The 19,109-nt window shown below is 36.0% G+C and overlaps 1 long non-coding RNA gene across 2 annotated transcripts in view; it reads left to right on the forward strand.

The window, feature by feature from the left end:
- Positions 1 to 8,743: 8,743 nt before the first annotated feature.
- LOC147827001 (uncharacterized) overlaps positions 8,744 to 19,109 on the forward strand; it is a 396,363-nt gene continuing 385,997 nt past the window's right edge. For both annotated transcript variants that reach the window (XR_015453186.1, XR_015453185.1), the window contains exon 1: positions 8,744 to 8,764. This is a non-coding gene — a long non-coding RNA (uncharacterized LOC147827001). The remainder of the gene's footprint in view (positions 8,765 to 19,109) is intronic.

Consider the following 19,109-nt stretch of genomic DNA (forward strand, 5'->3'; position numbering starts at 1 on the left):
ATCTAATTTCTTCCTACAATGAGTGCAACATTTTAGCTTGAGTCACTACTGGTTTATTATCCACTTTTCAAGACATGTGTTATCCTGTCTTTTGCTTTTGAAAGCACTGCATAACCACGTGCAGGAGATTGAATTTAGACTCATATCTCACCATGTACTAAACTAAACTAAAATGGATTAAAGATCTAAATGTTAAAACTGAAACACTTAATCTGCTGGTAGATAAAATAGGTAAAACTCTTGAAGATATAGACATAGGCAAGGACTTTCTGAACAGAAACCCAGTTGCACAAGAAATAATACCAAGAATCAACAAATGGGATCATATAAAGTTTAAAATTTTCTGCACAGCAAAGGAAACAACAAACACTGTGAAGAGACAACCTACAGAATGTGAAAAGATTTTGCCAGCTATTTTTTGGACAGAGGATTCATATGTAGAATATATAAAGAACTCAAAAAAAGTTAGACTGCCAAAATAAAAGACTCAATCAAGAAAGTGGGCAACTGAAATGAATATGCTATTCGCAGATAGCAGAAGAAGTGCAAATGGCCAGTAAATTCATGAAAAAATTTTCAGCATCTCTAGCCATTAGAAAAATGCAAATTAAAACAACACTAAGATTCCATCTTACTCCAGAAAGAATGGCTATCAACAAGAAATAAAATGATAACAAATGCTGGCAAGGCTGCAGGGAAAAAATATTTCTACATTACTGGTGAGAATGTAAACTAATACAACCATTATGGAAATCAGTATAGAGATTCTTCAAAAAATTACAACTAGAAATTCCATTCAACAGGGAAAATCTCTTTCTAGGTACTTTCTCAAAAGAGTGAAAAGCACCGTATTACAGTGATACATGCATAGCCATATTTATAGCAGTACATCTCATAATTTGTAAGGAAATGGATGCACCTTGAGACCATTAATTTAAGTGAAATAAATCAGACACATAAGCTAAAATATTATAAGAATCCTAATATTTATTATCTTTGATATGAAGAATGACATTAAAAACCATATGTCATTTCACCATGGCAATGCTGAGCTTCAGAGATCTTAAAAATTGGTATGGGTTATACTTGTAGTTAATGATATACTCCCTATTAGTACAAAGGTAGTTTATTCCACTTCATGAACTCACTCAAGCTATCTCAAATAACCAACAAAACAAGCAGAACATAATAAAACTTACACTTTGTTGTTTTATTTAGATTTTTGCAAGTTATAATAAAAACAATGTACTGATGATCATATTTATACTAATTTCTTAAATTCTATTTTTCTCATTTCTATCTTATTTTGTAAAACAGGTACACTATCTCTAAAATTTAATAGTTTAAAGAAAATTTCTTAGTTTTAAAAACACACAAGATAATGAAACTATTTACAAATTGGTAGCAGAGTTTATTCTGAATAGAAATGAAGAGTAGTAAGTATGCATATTTGGTAATTAGGGCATTGATGTCTCGGTAAAACTGATCACTGGGATTGCCTGGAATGAGATTTTTCTTTTCTTTTTTTTTTTGCTTAAATTCTTTTATTGGTATATTTTAGGTATACAATATGTTTACATTTATCACTGGGTGCTTGTACCTGTACAGGATATATCTTGGTACTTATTTTTTCCCCATTACCTGTGCACCCTTCCCTATTTACATATGTCATTTCAATTTTTTTTCTTTTCTCATAATTTTTCCTTTCCATTCTTTCCTTTCCCCATCTCCTCCCACCACCTCTATCCTTTGGACCTTTTCCTATTTCAAAGTATCAATTATTAGTTATTAATCCTTTTAATCCTTATTTACACTCTCAGTTTCTCACTAGAGAAACTATTTGGTATTTACACAAGTGTGTCTTATTTATTTCACTTAAGAGTATGGCCTCAATATGCATCCATTTAGCTATAAATAACTCTAGTTTCTTGTTCTTTATGGCTGAGTAGTACTCCATTTTATAAAAAAACCCCACATCTTTATCCAGTTTTCAGTTGATGGGCACTTGGGCTGTTTCCAAGCTTTAGCTATTACAAACTGTGCCACAATAAACATAGGTACACATATATCTCTGTGGTATGATTCTTTTAATTCTTTTGGGAAAATAACCAGCAGGGGAATACCTGGGTCAAATGGGACCTTGAGCCCTAGTTCTTTGAGGTATCTCCACACTGATTTCCATAGTGGTTGCACCAGCCTGCACTCCCACCAACAATGGAGAAGGGCTCTTTTCTCTTCACACCCCACCAGCATTTGTTATTGGTTGATATCTTGATAGCAGCCACTCTTTCTGGAGTGAGGTGGAATCTCAGTGTTGTTTTCATCTGCATCTCTCAAATGACCAGTGATGTTGAACATTTTTTCATATGTTTATTTGCTGCTTTTACTTCTTTGTCTGAGAAATGTCTGTTCATTTTGGATACCCATTTTTGAATTGGGTCTTTGAACTTGGGGGTCTGATTTTTTTCAGTTCTTTATATATTCTAGATAGTAGACCTTTATCTGAGTTACAGCTGCTAAAATTTTTTTTCCCGCATTGTAGGCTGTCTGTTAGCTCTGTTGGTGGTTTCTCTTGCAGTGCAGAAGCTTTTTTTGGGGGGGGGTACCGGGGTTCAACCTTGGGTCCATGTGCTTGCGAGGCAGTTGGGGGAACCACTGAGCTAAGTCCCCAGCCCCCAGAAGGTTTTTAATAAGATGAGATCCCAGTTGTTGATTCTTTCTGCTAGTTCCCATGCTACTGAGGTTTTGTTCGTAAAGTCTTTTCCTATGCCAATGTCTTCAAGAGTTCTACCTAACTTATCTTCTAGCAAGTTTAGTGTTTCTGTCTTAATATTTAGATCTTTAATTCACTTTGATCCCAGTTTAGTGCATGGTGATAAGTATGGGTCTAGTTTTAATCTCTGGCAGGTTGAAATTCAGTTTTTCCAACATCATTTATTAAATAGGCTATCTTTCCTCCAATGAGGGTGTTTGGCTCATTTCTCAAAGATGAGGTGGCTGAGTATGTCTGAAGTTGTTTCTGAATCTTCTAATCTATTCCACTGATCCTTGGGTCTGTTTCTTTGCCAGTACCATGCTGTTTTTGTCACAGCAGCTTTGTAGTATAGTTTCAAGTTGGGTATCGTGATACCCCCAGCCATGTCTCTGTTGCCTAGAACTACTTTTGCTATTCTAGGTCTCTTCTAGTTCCAAATGAATTTTTGGATTGCTTTCTCTAGCTCTGTGAAGTATATTGTTGGAATTTCAATCGGCATTGCATTAAATCAATACAGCAGTTTTGGAAGTATGGCCATTTTCACTATATTGATTCTTCCTACTCAGGAACAAGGGATATCTTTCCATTTTCTTATATCCTCGATCTCCTTTTTCAGGGTGCGGTAGTTGTCAGTGTAGAGGTCTTTTGCTTCCTTTGTTATATTGATTCTCAGATATATTTCATGTTTTTGGATGCTATTGTAAAAGAAATTGTTTCCCTAATTTCTCTCTCAGTGAGTCTGCTATTTGTGTATAAGAAGGCTATTGTTTTTTGAGTGTTGACCTTATATCCAGCTACTCTACTGAATCTGTCAATTAAGTCTAGTAGGCTTTTGGTAGAGTCTTTTGGGTCTTCTATGTAAAGTATCATATCATCAGCAAATAATGACAGTTTCACTTCTTCCTTTCCTATCTTTACACCTTTTGTTTCTTTCTCTTTTCTAATTGCTGTGGCTAATGTTTCCAGAACTATATTGAACAGGAGTAGTGATAGTGGGCATCCTTGTATTGTTCCTGATTTTAGGGTGAAAGTTTTCAGTTTTTGACCATTTAGTATGATGTTGGCTGTTGGTTTTTCATAGATAGTCTTAATCAGGTTGAGATAAAGACCTTCTATTCCAGTATTCTGTAGGGATTTTAGCATGAATGGGTGTTGGATTTTGTCGAATGCCTTGTCTCCATCTATTGGGATGATCATATGGTTTTTGTTGTTGACTCTGTTAATATAGTGTATTACATTTATTGATTTACATATGTTGAACCATCCTTGCATTGCTGGTATAAATCCGACTTGGTCAGGGTGTATGATCTTCTTGATGACCCTCTGTATTCTGTTTGCCAGTATCTTGTTGAGGATTTTTGCATCTGTGTTCATTAGGGAGATTGGTATGTAGTTCTCTTTTTGGGTTGGGTCTTTCCCTGGTTTTGGAATCAAAGTAACACTTGCTTCCAGGAACGAATTTGGAAGCCTTGCTTCCCTTTCAATTTCCTTGATGAGTTTAAAAAGTAATGGCGATAGTTCTTTAAATATCTTGTAGAATTCAGCAGTGAACCCATCAGGAACTGGGCTTTTCTTTGTTGGTAAATTTTTTTTTACATTTTCAATTTCCCTCATTGTTATTGGGGTGTTTAGAATTTCTATATCATCTTCATTTAACTTTAGCAATTCGTATGTATCTAGAAATCTGTCCATTTCTTCTGTTTTCTATTTTATTACAGGTTCTGAAAGTAGGTGTTGATGATCCTCTGAATTTCTGCTGGATCTGTTGTGACTTCACCTTTTTCATTCTTAATTCCATGGATTTGAGCCTTTTCTTTCCCTTTTTGGTAAGGTTGGCTAAAGGTTTATTGATTTTATTTACTCTTTCAAAAAACCAGCTCTTCAATTCATCGATTTTTTGTATCATTCTCTTTTGTCCATTGCATTGATTTCTGCTCAGATCTTTATAATTTCCTTTCTTGTATGAGCCTTGGGTTTGTTATGCTCTTTTTTTTCTAGGAGCTTGAGGCTCTGCATTAAGTTATTTAACTGAGTACTGTCTGTTGTCCTAATATGGGCATTCACTGCTATGAATTTCCCATGTAGAACTGCTTTCATTGTGTCCCACAGATTCCTGTATGTTGTACTGGCATTATCATTTACTTGTACAAACTGTCTAATTTCTTCTTTAATTTCTTCTGTCACCCATTGTTTGTTCAGGAAGGTGTTATTCAGTTTCCATGTGTTTGTGGGCATTTTGCAGTTTCTTATGTTATTGATCTCCAATTTTATTGCACTATGGTCTGATAATATACAGGGGATAACTTCAATTCTTTTTTACATTGACTTAGACATGTCCTGTGAGCCAGCATGTGGTCTATTTTGGAGAATGACCCTTTGCAGCTGAAAAGATGTATATTCTGATTTTGTGGGGTGGAACACTCTGTAAATATCTGTTAAGTCCATTTGTTCAATAGCTTGGTTCAGTTCTAGAATTTCATTGTTAACTTTTTGCCTAGATGATCTGTCTATTTGTAATAGTGGGGTATTGAGGTCCCCCACTAAAATTGTATTAGTGCTTATTTGGTTTTTCATGTCCATTAATATTTGTTTTGCACATTTGGGGTCATTTGTATTTGGTGCATACATATTTGTGATTGACATCTCTTCCTCTTGGATTGTTTCCTTCATAAGGATGTAATGACCACCTTTGCCTCTCTTATTTAGTTTTCGTTTGAAATCTACTTTGTCTGCAAATAAGATTGCTACCCCTGCTTTTTTCTTGGTTCCTGTCGTGTGGAGAACTGTTTTCCATCCTTTTACTTTCAGTCTATGAATTTCTTTTTGAGTTAGGTGTGTTTCTTGTATACAGCATATTGTTGGATTTTGCTTCTTAATCCATTCTGTCATTCTACTTCTTTTGATTGGTGAATTGAGGCCATTAACATTGATAGTTATAATTGATAGATATCGACTCATCCTTTTAATGATGTTTACTGTTGTTGGCTCTTATTTCTTTTTCTCTCTTTCCCTTTAGTTTCTTACCTTGTCTGGTGGCTTTCCTCTGTTGAGCCTCATGGAGTTGTGACCTTCATTGCCTTTTTCTAGGATATTGCTTAGAATTGTTTGGAGTGCTGGTTTGGTGTTCATGAAATTTCTCAGGTGTTCTTTGTCATGGAAGCATCTAATTTCCCCACTGATTTTTAAAGATTATTTTGCAGGATACAACAGTCTAGGTTGGAAGTTATTTTCTTTTAGGGCTCAAAATACTTCACTCCAGGCTCTCTTTGACTTGAGGGTTTGTGTTGAGAAGTCTGCTATGATTCTGATGGGGTTTCCTTTATAGGTGTTTTGTTTCTTTTCTCTAACTGCCTGTAGGATTTTGTTCTTCTGTTGGGTTTCTGGGATCTTGACTATCATATGTCTATGGGTAGATTTTTTTTTATCATGACTGGGTGGAGTTCTATATGCCTCGCTTATCTGTATGTCCAGTTCTCCACCTCCATCTGGGAAGTTTTGTACTATTACTTCTGTGAACAGTTTTTTTTTTAATGTCAGTTGTACTTTCTCCTTTTTTGTTCGTGGACTCCTATCAGTTTTATGTTATCCTTCTTTGCCTCATCTAGCAGCTGTTGAATTGATTTCTCATGGTCCCTTACTATTTTTAAGAAATCTCACTTTTCATGGTCCTTCACCACAATCCCATCTTCTTGTTTTTTTTTTTTTTTTGGTGCTGGGGATCATCGAACTTGGGTCCTTGCACTTGCACAGCAAGCGGCGAAACCACTGAGCTAAATCCCCAGCCCAATCCTGTCTTCTATATCTGATATTCTATCTTCAGATTCTCTTAATCTGCTTTGCATGCTTTGAATGGAGTTTTTAACCTTCTGAATATCTGTTTGAATCTGTTTCATGGATTCCATTTCTTTCTTATGTTGGGCAATCATGGTTTCCATTTCTTGCTGGCTTCCAGCATGTTTCTGAGCTCATGTATTTTTTTTTTTAATCAGTTTCTGTTCTAGGGCCTCTAATCATGTCTTTCACTCTGCTCACCATCTCTGTAGTTATCTGGGAGATTATTTCTGCTTTGAATTTTTCTAGAGCCTCATTCATCTGTTTTGTTACTTCCCGTGCTATCAGTTCAGGGTGTCCAGGTGGTTGATTATCAGACTTTTGCACCTCATTTCCCCCAGAAATTGCCTTTTGTGGGGTGGAAGTCTGGGTTTGTGACTTCCTTAAATGTCTTCTCATTTTTGTTTTTGGTACTGTCCTTGGTTTAGTTCCTGGGTTGATATTTTGAAGTTGCTTATTGTAAGTATCTTTGCTGATGTATTTAAAACCCTTATGGAATGATTGTTTCTCAGAGGTGTCCTCCAGATATAGCTGGTCTTTAGGTTTTGAGTCTCTAATGCCTCTGAGGCTATTTCATTTTCACTATACCAGGAAGGAAAACTGTTTAGATCAATTACAACACCTTAGCCCAAGTCATACAATCAGCAGCACCATAGTATCAAATACCTCTTAGAGAATGACAATTTGTGGTAGTTATTAATCTATCACCTTTAAAAAATAAAGGGCCTCCTTCAAGGTATGTCTCTGCTGTCACAATAGACGATGTGGGCAGCAGTGTGCATTTATAAGTCAATGAGTCTAAGTAAGCTAGTCCCAGACCCATGAGATTCAGGCAGATTTCTGGTTACAAGTCCCAAGTTGAGCTCCCTGCCCTCCTGCAGGGTTGCACTGTGCAAGTTTCTACTGCAGGTTTCAGCTGCTTTTCCCCTGAAGAAAGTCCAGTTTCTGATGGGAGGTGATGATCCCTCCAACTTACCAATCATGGTGGTCTGGTGGTCTGGCCTTTATTGCAGAGATTCCTTTCACTTTTCCAGTGGGCTTGTTTTCATCAGGGAGCCTGAGACAGGCACTCTCCCTGTTGTTCACTTCTGGAGCTCAGGACAATGGCTTTTGTCCCCCTGTGCCTCTGCAGAGCATAACCAAGTAGCTGCATAGCCAAAAGGCCAGAGGCTGGGGGTGGGGGGTATTGTTGGAGGCACCTGTGTGGCCCAGCCATCCGCTGTTCGACCTGCCTGGGGGGGGTCCTCCTCACCCTGTCCTGGTGGCAAGCTGGTGGAGCAAGCTGGAGTAAGCAGGTCCCAGTCAGCCTGCAACAGCTCGGCCCCACTCGTCCCTGCCCGGCTCCTTTTAGCGTAGCCATTGGCTAGTGGGCCTGCCTGGGTGGGGGTGGGGGGTCCTCCTCAACCTGTCCTGGTGGCAAGCTGGTGGAGCAAGCTGGAGCAAGCAGATACTGCTCTGGAATGAAATTTTTCTTAGCAAACTTCCTGAGATTTATCAGTCATTACAATAATGTACTCAAGTAGCAGTTTAGACTCTCCTGTGCTAATTCTGTATTTATTTTGAATGACATGTAGTCATTCTTGAAGTGATCTTCTTAGGTAAGGAGAAGTTTGTAGTTACAAGAACATCATTAGCAATTTATTCTCTTTAGGAAGAATGAGATTTACATGTATTAAAGTTAAATGCAATTTCTCAAACATCTGCCTTGCTTCAGGGGCAAGTAACATCTTAATTTCTTATTTTTAATGTAGCTTTAAAGTACTAATGAAAGAAAAATGGTTTATATGAGCATGAAGTATAAAAGCAGATTGAGGAAATGGTAAAATGTCCCTAATATCTTTCTCTGGCTTAGCCTCATTTACTCTTATGGCATGATGAACATGTCCTAATTCTTGATTGAAAAGAATGTACTTATTCTTATGGTGGTATTATGGTTGAGATCTAAAGTGCCTCCTCTCCCATCTCATGTGTTTGAAAGGCAATTGGATCATGGGTGGACTATATTTATCAATGGATTAGTCTTCTAGTGAGTTTATAGGTGAAAGTGCTGTTAAGAGGTAAAGTCTTGTTAGCGGCAGGTCACTGGGGTTTGACATGGAAGGTTGTATCTCCCTGCCTGATGCCTCTCTTTCTCTGCTTCCTAGGTGCTTTAGGTGGAGCAGCTTTTCTCTTGCCACTGTGAGTCAAAATAAACTTCAACTCCTTTAAGCTGTGGGTGTCACATGTTATGTTCAGTGAGAAGAAAGTGACTAAGACAGATGGTAATCATGATCTTTCCAAAAGTGGAACATTTATCATTTGTTGTTTACTCCCTTCAAAAATCCAATGTGTTCACTAATCAGAAAAGATAGCCATAATCTGAGGAAAACTGTATCCTAATAAACTTGCAAAACATACAACAATAAAATCTCTTTAAAGAATTGAGATTTCAGTTTTAAGAACTGAGAGGTGTGAAGTGATTAAATAAAAAATCATTACTTCTTCCAAGTACTTTATTTATATTGTGAAACATTTCTGCCTTGACTAGATCATAGAAAACAGTATTTGGAAATGCTTCTGTTTCATGTTGATAAAGTCTATCTACATTTTTGGACAATGGATGAATAATTCTTTTTTTTATGGTAGTAAAACAATATGGCTCCAAAATAAGGCTCCCTGTTGACTTTCTTATTGTAAATTTAAACTTTTGCATATTGAAATTTTTAAATTGATGATTTATTTTTTTGTACCTGAACGTTTTCCTTGGATTGTCTTCTACAGTAAAGTGCCATTTGTGTTAAGCAAAAAACTTCTAAAATGTTTATCAGCCTGACAAGTGTCAAAAAGGATATATTTGTTGTTCATGATCCTGAGGAAGTACAGTGTTTTGCCTGTGCTTTGTCTCATGTTTCATTTTTATTACCATGACATAGCATGGTTTCATTTCAGTTAATACTATTTCTTTTAGGACCTACATCTATGCTAATTGTTACAACTAGTTAGCCTTGTCAAAAAAGTAGGCAAACCAACAAAAGACATAGTATTTCAAAGAAATGCTTTTTGACAATATATTTTACTCTAATGTTGAAAAGTAAAACAATTTACCAAACATTGGTTATTGGCACCGAAGGATCACAGATTTTGCCATTAACATTGTGTATGTTAGACAAGATGGGTTTTATCTTTCAACATTTAATATTGTTAGAATATACCCACATCACAAGTGCTCACATTTTAAACTTCTAGTTCAGTAAGAATCTGAATGAAGAGTAAAATTTAACACCTAAGAAATGATGTCACCACTAACAATATTGTCAGATAAGGGCCAGGGATTTAGCTCAGTGGTTTTGCTGCCTTCTGCGCAAGCGCAAGGGCCCGAGTTTCATCCCTGGTATCAAAAAAAAATATTGTCAGATAAAATCATGTCCTGAGGAGACCTTTTTGGAATATGCTAGGATCTTTTTCCTTCACTCTGATCCTAAGGAAGGAAAAATATGTGTGAATATTTAATTAAGTGGAGGAATGCTGGAGTTACTAGGATGGCAATCTCATAAACTATGTTATGCTAATATTGTTCTTAAGTCTTGTTACTGGATAGGCATAAAAATTTCAGATGTGAAAGGTGCATAAAATAATGAAAGTTAACTTGAAATATATTGATCCTGTGGACTACAAGAACCTGGAACAAGAACATCAGAGCAGTGGCACGAGTCACAAGTTGTCCTGGTTACAACTGCTGCTGTTGCAATCATTGCTGTACTTACCACCAGTTACTCTACCAAGTACCAGCTGTATGCCAGGTATCATAAATATACTATATTTTTTTAACCCTTAAAGAATCCAATTTGAAAAAAAGAAAACTGAGCCTCAAATTTAGTAATTCTTTTTGGCCCACAAAGCCAGTAAAGGAGCAGAAAACCAAAATGTCCCTGTCTCCAGTTTATCATGTCATAAATACCACTGGCTTATTCAGGTGGAGAGTGAAAGAGGACATTAATAAGAATTTTTTTTTCCATAACAAGGGATTGAAGACCTCTTACTGTGTTTCCTGAAGTGTTTTTCTTCTAGCACAAAACTGTTAAAAATTCTACTTAAATGGCAATGAAACATCTGATTCACTGTAATGAAAGAACACAATAGGAATCACATTTTCTTCTTTTAAACCTAGGTATTTTAATACTTGAGTTTTCTAAAAGAGATCATTATACTAGTCTAAAAAAGAATGAGTCATGTAAACCACATTTTCTGAAAAAGGTTATTAAAATTGGGTGCATAAAATCACACCCAGTGTGTCTATAGTAAACATCTTTGTGTTCAGCTTGAAAAGGCTCCTTTTGCAATGACAAGTAATGCTGAAATGACTTGTGCCTAAATCTGCCTTTGGAATTATTATGCAAACTCTGTTGTAGGAGTTCTGTTGCTTATTGAGGCTTACTACATCTTAGGGTTGGACGTATTTGGAATAGTTCTGCAATTGATGATTCAAGAGAAGGCCCCTTCATGTTGTATTTCCTAAGGCTGATATGCTTGACCACAAGCTAGTTATTTTGGTGTAATGGGCTAATCAAGTAGGACCCCCATGAGGACCATTCATTTTGCACAGATTCAGTGTGTTTCCCTCCATGTCTCTGTCACAGCCATAATCTGTTGAATCTTTAAAAAGATATATTCACCTTTAGCTAAATAGTATTCTCAGTGGAATACTAAGTGGAACTCCACAAGGTCATACTTGGATGACCCTAGAAGAAGAATGTAGAGTGGTCACATGGCTTATTCCTACCCAACTCCTACTTCTACCCATCTTCTCAGCTGTAAGCTCCATGGTGGCAGGGAGAATATATTTGTGCTGTGGTGTAGCTGTCTTTTTTGTAGCATAGTGCCTGGCACATTCTGGAAACTAAAGAGGTGTTTGTTCAAAGAGTAATACAACCCTAGCTTGGAATTTAGATACCTTGGAAAATAAAAACACAATACTCAAAATTTCCAAACTATTTAATCTCTTGGAATCTTATTGATAGGTGCTATGTTGTAGATAGTTAATACAACTTTGAACTCATTATTTGGGCATTGATAATACTTAGCACTGTACTTTTTAAACCTGAAGTTCTTCTTTGGAAGACTTTTTATATGACTGTGAGGTGTCTTGAGAGAGAAAAAGACAATATTGCTTTGCTTTCATTTTGTTTTTCTTTCTTCAATGAGAACAACTTTCATACTGTAAAGGGTACAATAGATATGACTGAGGGACTTTGAGGCATAGGAAGATGGGGCACTGGTAATGAATCATCACCCCACACACAGGATTTCAGCAATTTCTAAAATGTAAGGACAAATGGATTGTATCTATTGGTAATAAAATAGTAATTGATGTGATTGGGAGACCAACCATTTTCAGTAATTTTGGAAAAAATTACACAGATGGAACAATGCCCAGAGATTGGAGAAAGTGTCTTTGGATTGGTTCCCCCTAGAGAAGAATCAGTTATAGGGATTTGGGTGCCAGTAGATTTGAGGGAAGCACAAATGAGAGGGTAGAGGAATGGGACTGAAAGAAAGGACAGCAAAAAAGGATGCATTGAATAGCGAATCATTCCTATTGGAACCTAGACTCTTTTCATTCTGAGAGACTGCAGAACATACCTCAGAATTGTCTCATGAAGTGAGTGGGCAGTGAAAGTGTCTATCTACCCCACTTAGGTCCTCATTAGGGTGCCATGCGGATAATTCTGACCTGCTTATGTGCCTATCAGCCTCTCTTAGTGCGGAATGCCTTCTGAGAGGTATGAAAGAAACATGTGGGAACTTGGCAGTGACCTTCAGGAAAGGCTGTGCAGGTATGGACGGGTTTCTACAGGAAGGAGTACTTTACTGGGGAGAGCTTCATCCCAATTTGCAGAGATGGAGAAAATGTAAATTCTACTGCCTTTATATTAGTGAAATGGATATGAATTTCCAGAAAATTCTTATTGTTTTTAAGACATGAAAAATAATACAATAGTACATGCTTACTAAATAATACCAAATTAACCTCATTTAAAAATAACTACTAGAGTAGTTATCAGAAACTTTAATTTTAGAATCTTATGTGATCAACATTATGTTCCACATATTGTAGACCAGATTGCAGGTATGGATGGGAAAATTCATAAGTAATTAGTAAACAGTACCTAACATGTTGAAGAATTATTAGGTGTCATCTTAATTCAGTGTATCTAACCCTATAAATCTAATCTATTTTCTTTTGAATAATACAACAGTATCTCATAGTTACAAGGGATTCTGAGTCATCCTTTTACTGGGGCAAATCTTCCCTCTCAGATGTGAGCATCTGACCCAGAAGATGCCTAGTGGCATATCCTAAAGCTTCGCCCTACAATGTGCTTTTTCTAAAAGGTATAGGTGAAGGCATGAAAGGCATACTATAAAATTTCCATCAAAGAGAAATAGCCATTGCACTAAGCAATACAATACTGTTAAATATAATTCCTAACAGCTTGGAATGGTTGGTTTTATTGGGGAGGAAATATAAAATCTTGCAGATAGGTTAAAAAAAATATATCAGTAGAAGATGGGATTATCTGTTGTACACTAGTTCTTAGAGGAAACATCTAGGTCTTTTAGTTCCTTATGAGCTTGAAATGAGCCAATTTATTTCAGCTGCCAAAAATCCTAATGCAATCTTAGACTAAAGACATAAAATCATAATGTCCAGAACAAAGAGATTTCATTCTATGTCATACTATTGGAATCTGTTAGATTGAGTTCCAATCTTTAAGCATAGCATTTTAAAGTGAGTGAGAACATTAAAGACCATTTATATATGTGCATCTTAGCCTACGTATGTGTGCTGTGGTAGTAAGTGATGTGTGCCAAGCATACCAGAAATTATAAGATGAATATATCAAATCTTTCATAGGCACTAATTTTACTTGAGCATTTGGTGAAGGAAAGGATAGTTTGACATTAATCAAGTTATTGAAATCATTAAAATACTTTTGGAATTAAAACACGTATTCTGATATTATTGTGTAAAATACAAAGTCCATGTAATTTTAAATTAACTATGAGAATCAAAGAAATATCAGCTTGCAGTTAATGATTTTGAGAATTATTTCCAGACCCCTGGCAGATGTAAATTCAGCTTGCTTTTCAGGCACTTTAATTCTACAAATATTTAGTGAGTACCTACTATGTGACAAGCACTGGTCTATGTGCTTGGTGTATATCAGTAAGCACAAGAAATAGCATGCCTTCATGAGAAATCAAATTCTGAAAGTTTGAGACACCCACCTTATCCTTAATAATACTGGTGAAAATATTAGAAGACACAGAGTTGGACCTGAGTTCTCTTCCTAGTTCTACAGTTTTCTAGTTGTATAATCTTGAGCAGTTACTTAATTTTGTTGGGTCTCATTTTTTTTTTAATCTATAGCATTTTGGAGCAAGATCGGAATATTAGATAAGATAATGGGGAACCATTATGAAAAGAATGTAATATAAAGTGTATGTTTAATTGCTCAATAAGTGATGATTTTTGTTACACATGTTACTTGATTTGCCTAAATCCACACAGTTGTATAGCACCAGCTTTGCATGCAAACTCAAGTATTCTGATTCCCACACCTGTGTTTTTTTATGGCAGCACAGTTCTGGGTGTTTTAAATCGTAAAATAAGCATTATTTGTATTTTTTTCAGTATTAAAATAATTTATGTATATTAGGAAAAGAGTAGGAAAATGCACAAATGTGGAGAATGAAATAACAATATAATTAAAACAACAACAAAAGAAAAACAGTACAACAATTCACAGCATCTTAATCAAAATTATGATGTAATCTGTTTTTCCTCTTTCTAATATATAGTTTTATTTTACTTTTTTTAGTTACAGTCCATGTATTTGTTGTTCTATCTTCATTTTTCTATTAAACTATATGGTTTCCTTCAAGTATTTGGAAGGTTTTTATTAGTGACATATTTAGCAACTGTATACTAGTCTATAGAGTGCAAGACATTTTTTAAAACCGTGTTTTCCAGAGTCAATATTCAGGCTATGGTGATGAACATCTTGTGTGTGACTAGCCCTCATGGCCATAAGAGTTTGAGTTTCCTTTTTACTAATAGGGGGATGTGGTCTTGGTTTATATATTAGTGTCTGAGGGAACTGTGTTAGTCAGCTTTTCATTCCTTTGATGAAGTACTTGACATAGACAATTTATAGAAGAAAAAGGATATTTTGCTCACAGTTTCAGAAGTTTCAGTCCATGGCCAGCTGGCTCCATTACTTTAGGTGAAGCAGAAGCATCATGGTGGAAAGGTACGGCAGAGGAGAACTGCTTACTTCATGGCAGCCAGGAAGCAGAACAAAAGAGAAAAAGCCTAAAAGGAAGGGGTCAGGGAAAATACAACCTTCAAAGCCATGCTCCTAATGACCTTTCCATCCAAGTAGGCCCCACTTCCTAATAGACCCACTGAGCTCAAACTCCACTGGTGAACTTGGAACCCTCATGATTCTACCATTTTCAAAAAACCAAAATTAGAGCACATGAGCTTTTGGGGGGGACATTTTTGATCCAAATCATAACAAGAACTAATGGCTGAGCTTCTGCTCACCCTCTCACCCTTTCCGACTTGCTTAACCAGCTTTCCAGGCAAAAATCCTTTCTTTTGCACACAGTTTTTCACTTGACTGCCCCTTTTGCTCTAGGTAGCCATTTGATCCTAAATAGCTTCTGTTGCAGTGTATTTTCTCTGGTTCTCCAGGATCCACTGGATCCAGCTGGAAGTGTTTCATGATTAGTTGTGTTTGTATGTGTGTACGCATGCATGTACATATGTGCATAACATGAACTATAGTTTCAGACTATGATATGAAAAATTCTGAAACACTGAACTTTTTGGATAGTTTGACTCTGAAATAAATTATATATGTCAGCTGCATTTTAGTTAGGTATGAAAAGTATACTACTGGCAAAACATTCCTTGCCTTTCTGATATATACTGTACATAAAAGATGATCAATCCAGACATTCTCTAATACAAAGAAAATATCACCAAATATATGACCAAAAAATAGTTTTTGGTTACCCAATTTTGACTCTGCTACTAAATGATAAAGGCCTCGGGAAAGTAAGCACATACTATCTTTCTTTCTAGTGCTTTATGGAAAAAATGTAAGACATTACTGTGACTTCATCTGAAAATCAGAAAGTTTTCATGGTGTAGGTTGTATGAGAGGCTTTCTGCATTAAGATTCAGAGTTCAAATCTAAAATTTGGGGCTGTGTACTGTTCCACATGACAGATTTTTCTTCCTGATACATCTGATATTCTTTTTTCAGTTTAATTAATGCCAATTTACTGACATCAGTGGAATGCACATGCAATTCTAAATGAATACTATATTAAACTTCACTCTTGGCTCTTATCTAAAGTCAAAGAAAAGCAATGAAAACAAATAATCTATTATACCAGGAATTGTCAATGCAATATACCTTTTGTATTTTTTTTAACTAGTATATGTTTGTGATACATAAATAAGTACATTCATTTTAGGGAAGTGGTACATATTTATTTTATCTTGATCAATTTTTATCTCATTTTCCTTCGTACCCTCTCCTCTTCCACCTCTCCATCTCTGCTTCCCTGTCTTCAAAAAGTCTACCTCCATTTTTCGTAACATCTCTCATTTATTTTGTTTTAAAATTATTTATATTTTGAGTTTTTCTTTTGCTTAAATTCTTTTATTGGTACATTTTAGGTATACAATATGTTTACATTTATCATTGGGTACTTGTACCTGTACATGATGCATCTTGGTTCTTATTTTTTCCCTATTCCCTGTGCTCCCTTCCCTATTTGTAAAGACTTTGTTTCCATTTTTTCCTCGTCTTATAATATTTCCTTTCCCTTCTTTCCTTTCCCCTTCGCCTCCCACTTCCCTTACCCCTTTGCCCCTTTTCTTCCTACTTCAAATTGTCATTTAATCATTTAAATCATTTTGATCCTTATTTACACTTTTAGTTTCTCACACCAGAGAGACTATTTGGTATTTACACATGCGTGTCCTATTTATTTCACTTATGACGATGGCCTCAATATGCATCCATTTAGCTATAAATGTCTCTAGTTTCTCATTCTTTTTGGCTGAGTAGTACTCCATTTTATAAAAAAACCACATTTTCTTTATCCAGTTTCCAGTTGATGGGTATTTGGGCTGTTTCCAAGCTTTAGCTATTACAAACTGTACCGCTATAAACATGGGTGCACATATATCGCTGTGGAATGATTCTTTTAATTCTTTTGGGAAGACACCCAACAGGGGAAGAGCTGGGTCAACTGGGATCTCTAGTCCTAGTTCTTTGAGGTATCTCCATACTGATTTCCACAGTGCTTGCACCAGTCTGCACTCCCACCAACAATGGAGAAGGGTTCCTTTCTCCTCACACCCCAGCCAGCATTTGTTATTGGATGATTTCTTGATAGCAGCCATTCTTTGTGGGGTGAGGTGGAATCTCAGTGTTGTTTTCATCTGCATCTCTCAAATGACAAGTGATATTGAACATTTTTTCATATGTTTATTTGCTGCTTTTACTTTTTTGTCTGAGAAATGTCTGTTCATTTCAGATGCCCATTTTTCAACTGGGTCTTTGAATTTGAGGGGTCTGATTTTTTTCAGTACTTTATATATTCTAGATAGTAGTCCTTTGTCTGAGGTACAGCTGCTAAAAATTTTTTCCCACATTGTAGGTTGTCTGTTAGCTCTGTTGGTGGTTTCTCTTGCAGTGCAGAAGCTTTTTAATAAGATGAAATCCCACTTGTTGATTCTTTCTGCTAGTTCCCGTGCTACTGAGGTTTTGTTCATAAAGTCTTTTCCTATGCCAATGTCTTCAAGAGTTCTACCTAACTTATCTTCCAGCAAGTTTAGTGTTTCTGTCTTAATATTTAGATCTTTAATCCACTTAGATCTTAGTTTAGTGGATGGTGTTAGATATGGATCTAGTTTTAATCTCTGATAGGTTGAAATCCAGTTTTTCCAACACCATTTATTAAATAGGCTACCTTTCCTTCAATGAGGGTGGTTAGCTCCTTTGTCAAAGATGAGGTGACTGAGACTGTCTGAAGTTGTTTCTGCATCTTCTAATCTATTCCACTGATCCTGGGGTCTGTTTCTTTGCCAGTACCATGCTGTTTTTATCACAGTAACTTTGTAGCATAGCTTCAAGTTGGGTATTGTGATACCCCCAGCCATGTCTCTGTTGCCTAGAATTGCTTTTGCTATTCTAGGTCTCTTCTAGTTCCAAATGAATTTTTGGATTGTTTTCTCTATTTCTGTGAAGTATATTATTGGAATTTCAATCAGCATTGCATTAAATCTAGATAGCAGTTTTGGAAGTATGGCCATTTTCACTATATTGATTCTTCCTACCCAGGAACAAGGGATATCTTTCCATTTTCTTATATCCTCCTCGATCTCCTTTTTCAGGGGGCTGTGGTTTTCAGCGTAGAGGTCTTTTGCTTTCTTTGTTAGATTGATTCCTAGATATTTCATTTTTTTTGGATGCTATTGTAAAAGGAATTATTTCCCTAATTTCTCTCTCAGTGAGTCTGCTATTTGTATACAAGAAGGCTATTGTTTTTTGAGTGTTGATCTTATATCCAGCTACTCTACTGAATCTGTCAGTCAAGTCTAGAAGTCTTTTGGACGAGCTTTTTGGGTCTTCTATGTAGAGTATCATATCATCAGCAGATAATGACAGTTTTTTTTTAACCTAATAATATATTTTATTTAACCCACTATGCAAAATATATTGCCATTTGAGGAGGTAATCAACATTAATGAGATCTTTTGCATTATTTTTTCTTACTGTAGTCTTTGAAATCTGGTGTGGATCTCACACTTGAAAGGCATTTTTAATTCATATCAGACACATTTCAAGTGTTCATTGACCATGTGCAGTTTGTGGTTATGATATTGGACGATGTAGTTACAAGGAGGCCACAAGTTTGAATATGCAGAAATACATGAATAAAATTATAATACACACATTTTGTATTTTTCTCCCAGGTTAAAAAAGACACCCCTTGGCTTCTTTATTTACTGAGTTTGCCTGTCTGTTCCCTGGGGTGACCCAGTTCTTGAAGCAGATAAGCATTTACCTAGTAGATTCTTTGTGGAGAATAGACAGGATAGCTGAATTGGATTAGTTATAAATTATCAGGCTGTGAACTTCTAGGACTTTTGTAGACTTATATGTGTCCTGCATTCCTAAGTGCAAAACACATTCACTCAGCATCTTTTGTATACTTGGCACTAGATACAGAAAGATTAAAAAGGCACAATGTATGCAGTTAGAAATATATATCTTGATGAGATTACATGGTAGTCATTATAATAATAGATAGCATGATCTATTGCTAGTATGTAGTTAAAGGGAAAACCATTATTTATATAGCACTGATTATGTACCTCTGAATGTGAAGCCTTACAGTATTCATGAAATTTATCTTACAGGTGAGGCCAGGGAAGTCCTAGACATGCTTCTAT

Source organism: Heterocephalus glaber, unplaced genomic scaffold (assembly GCF_053883595.1).
Source record: "Heterocephalus glaber isolate CG9 unplaced genomic scaffold, H.glaber_assembly_v1.0 deba00001457, whole genome shotgun sequence".
NCBI lineage: Eukaryota > Metazoa > Chordata > Mammalia > Rodentia > Bathyergidae > Heterocephalus > Heterocephalus glaber.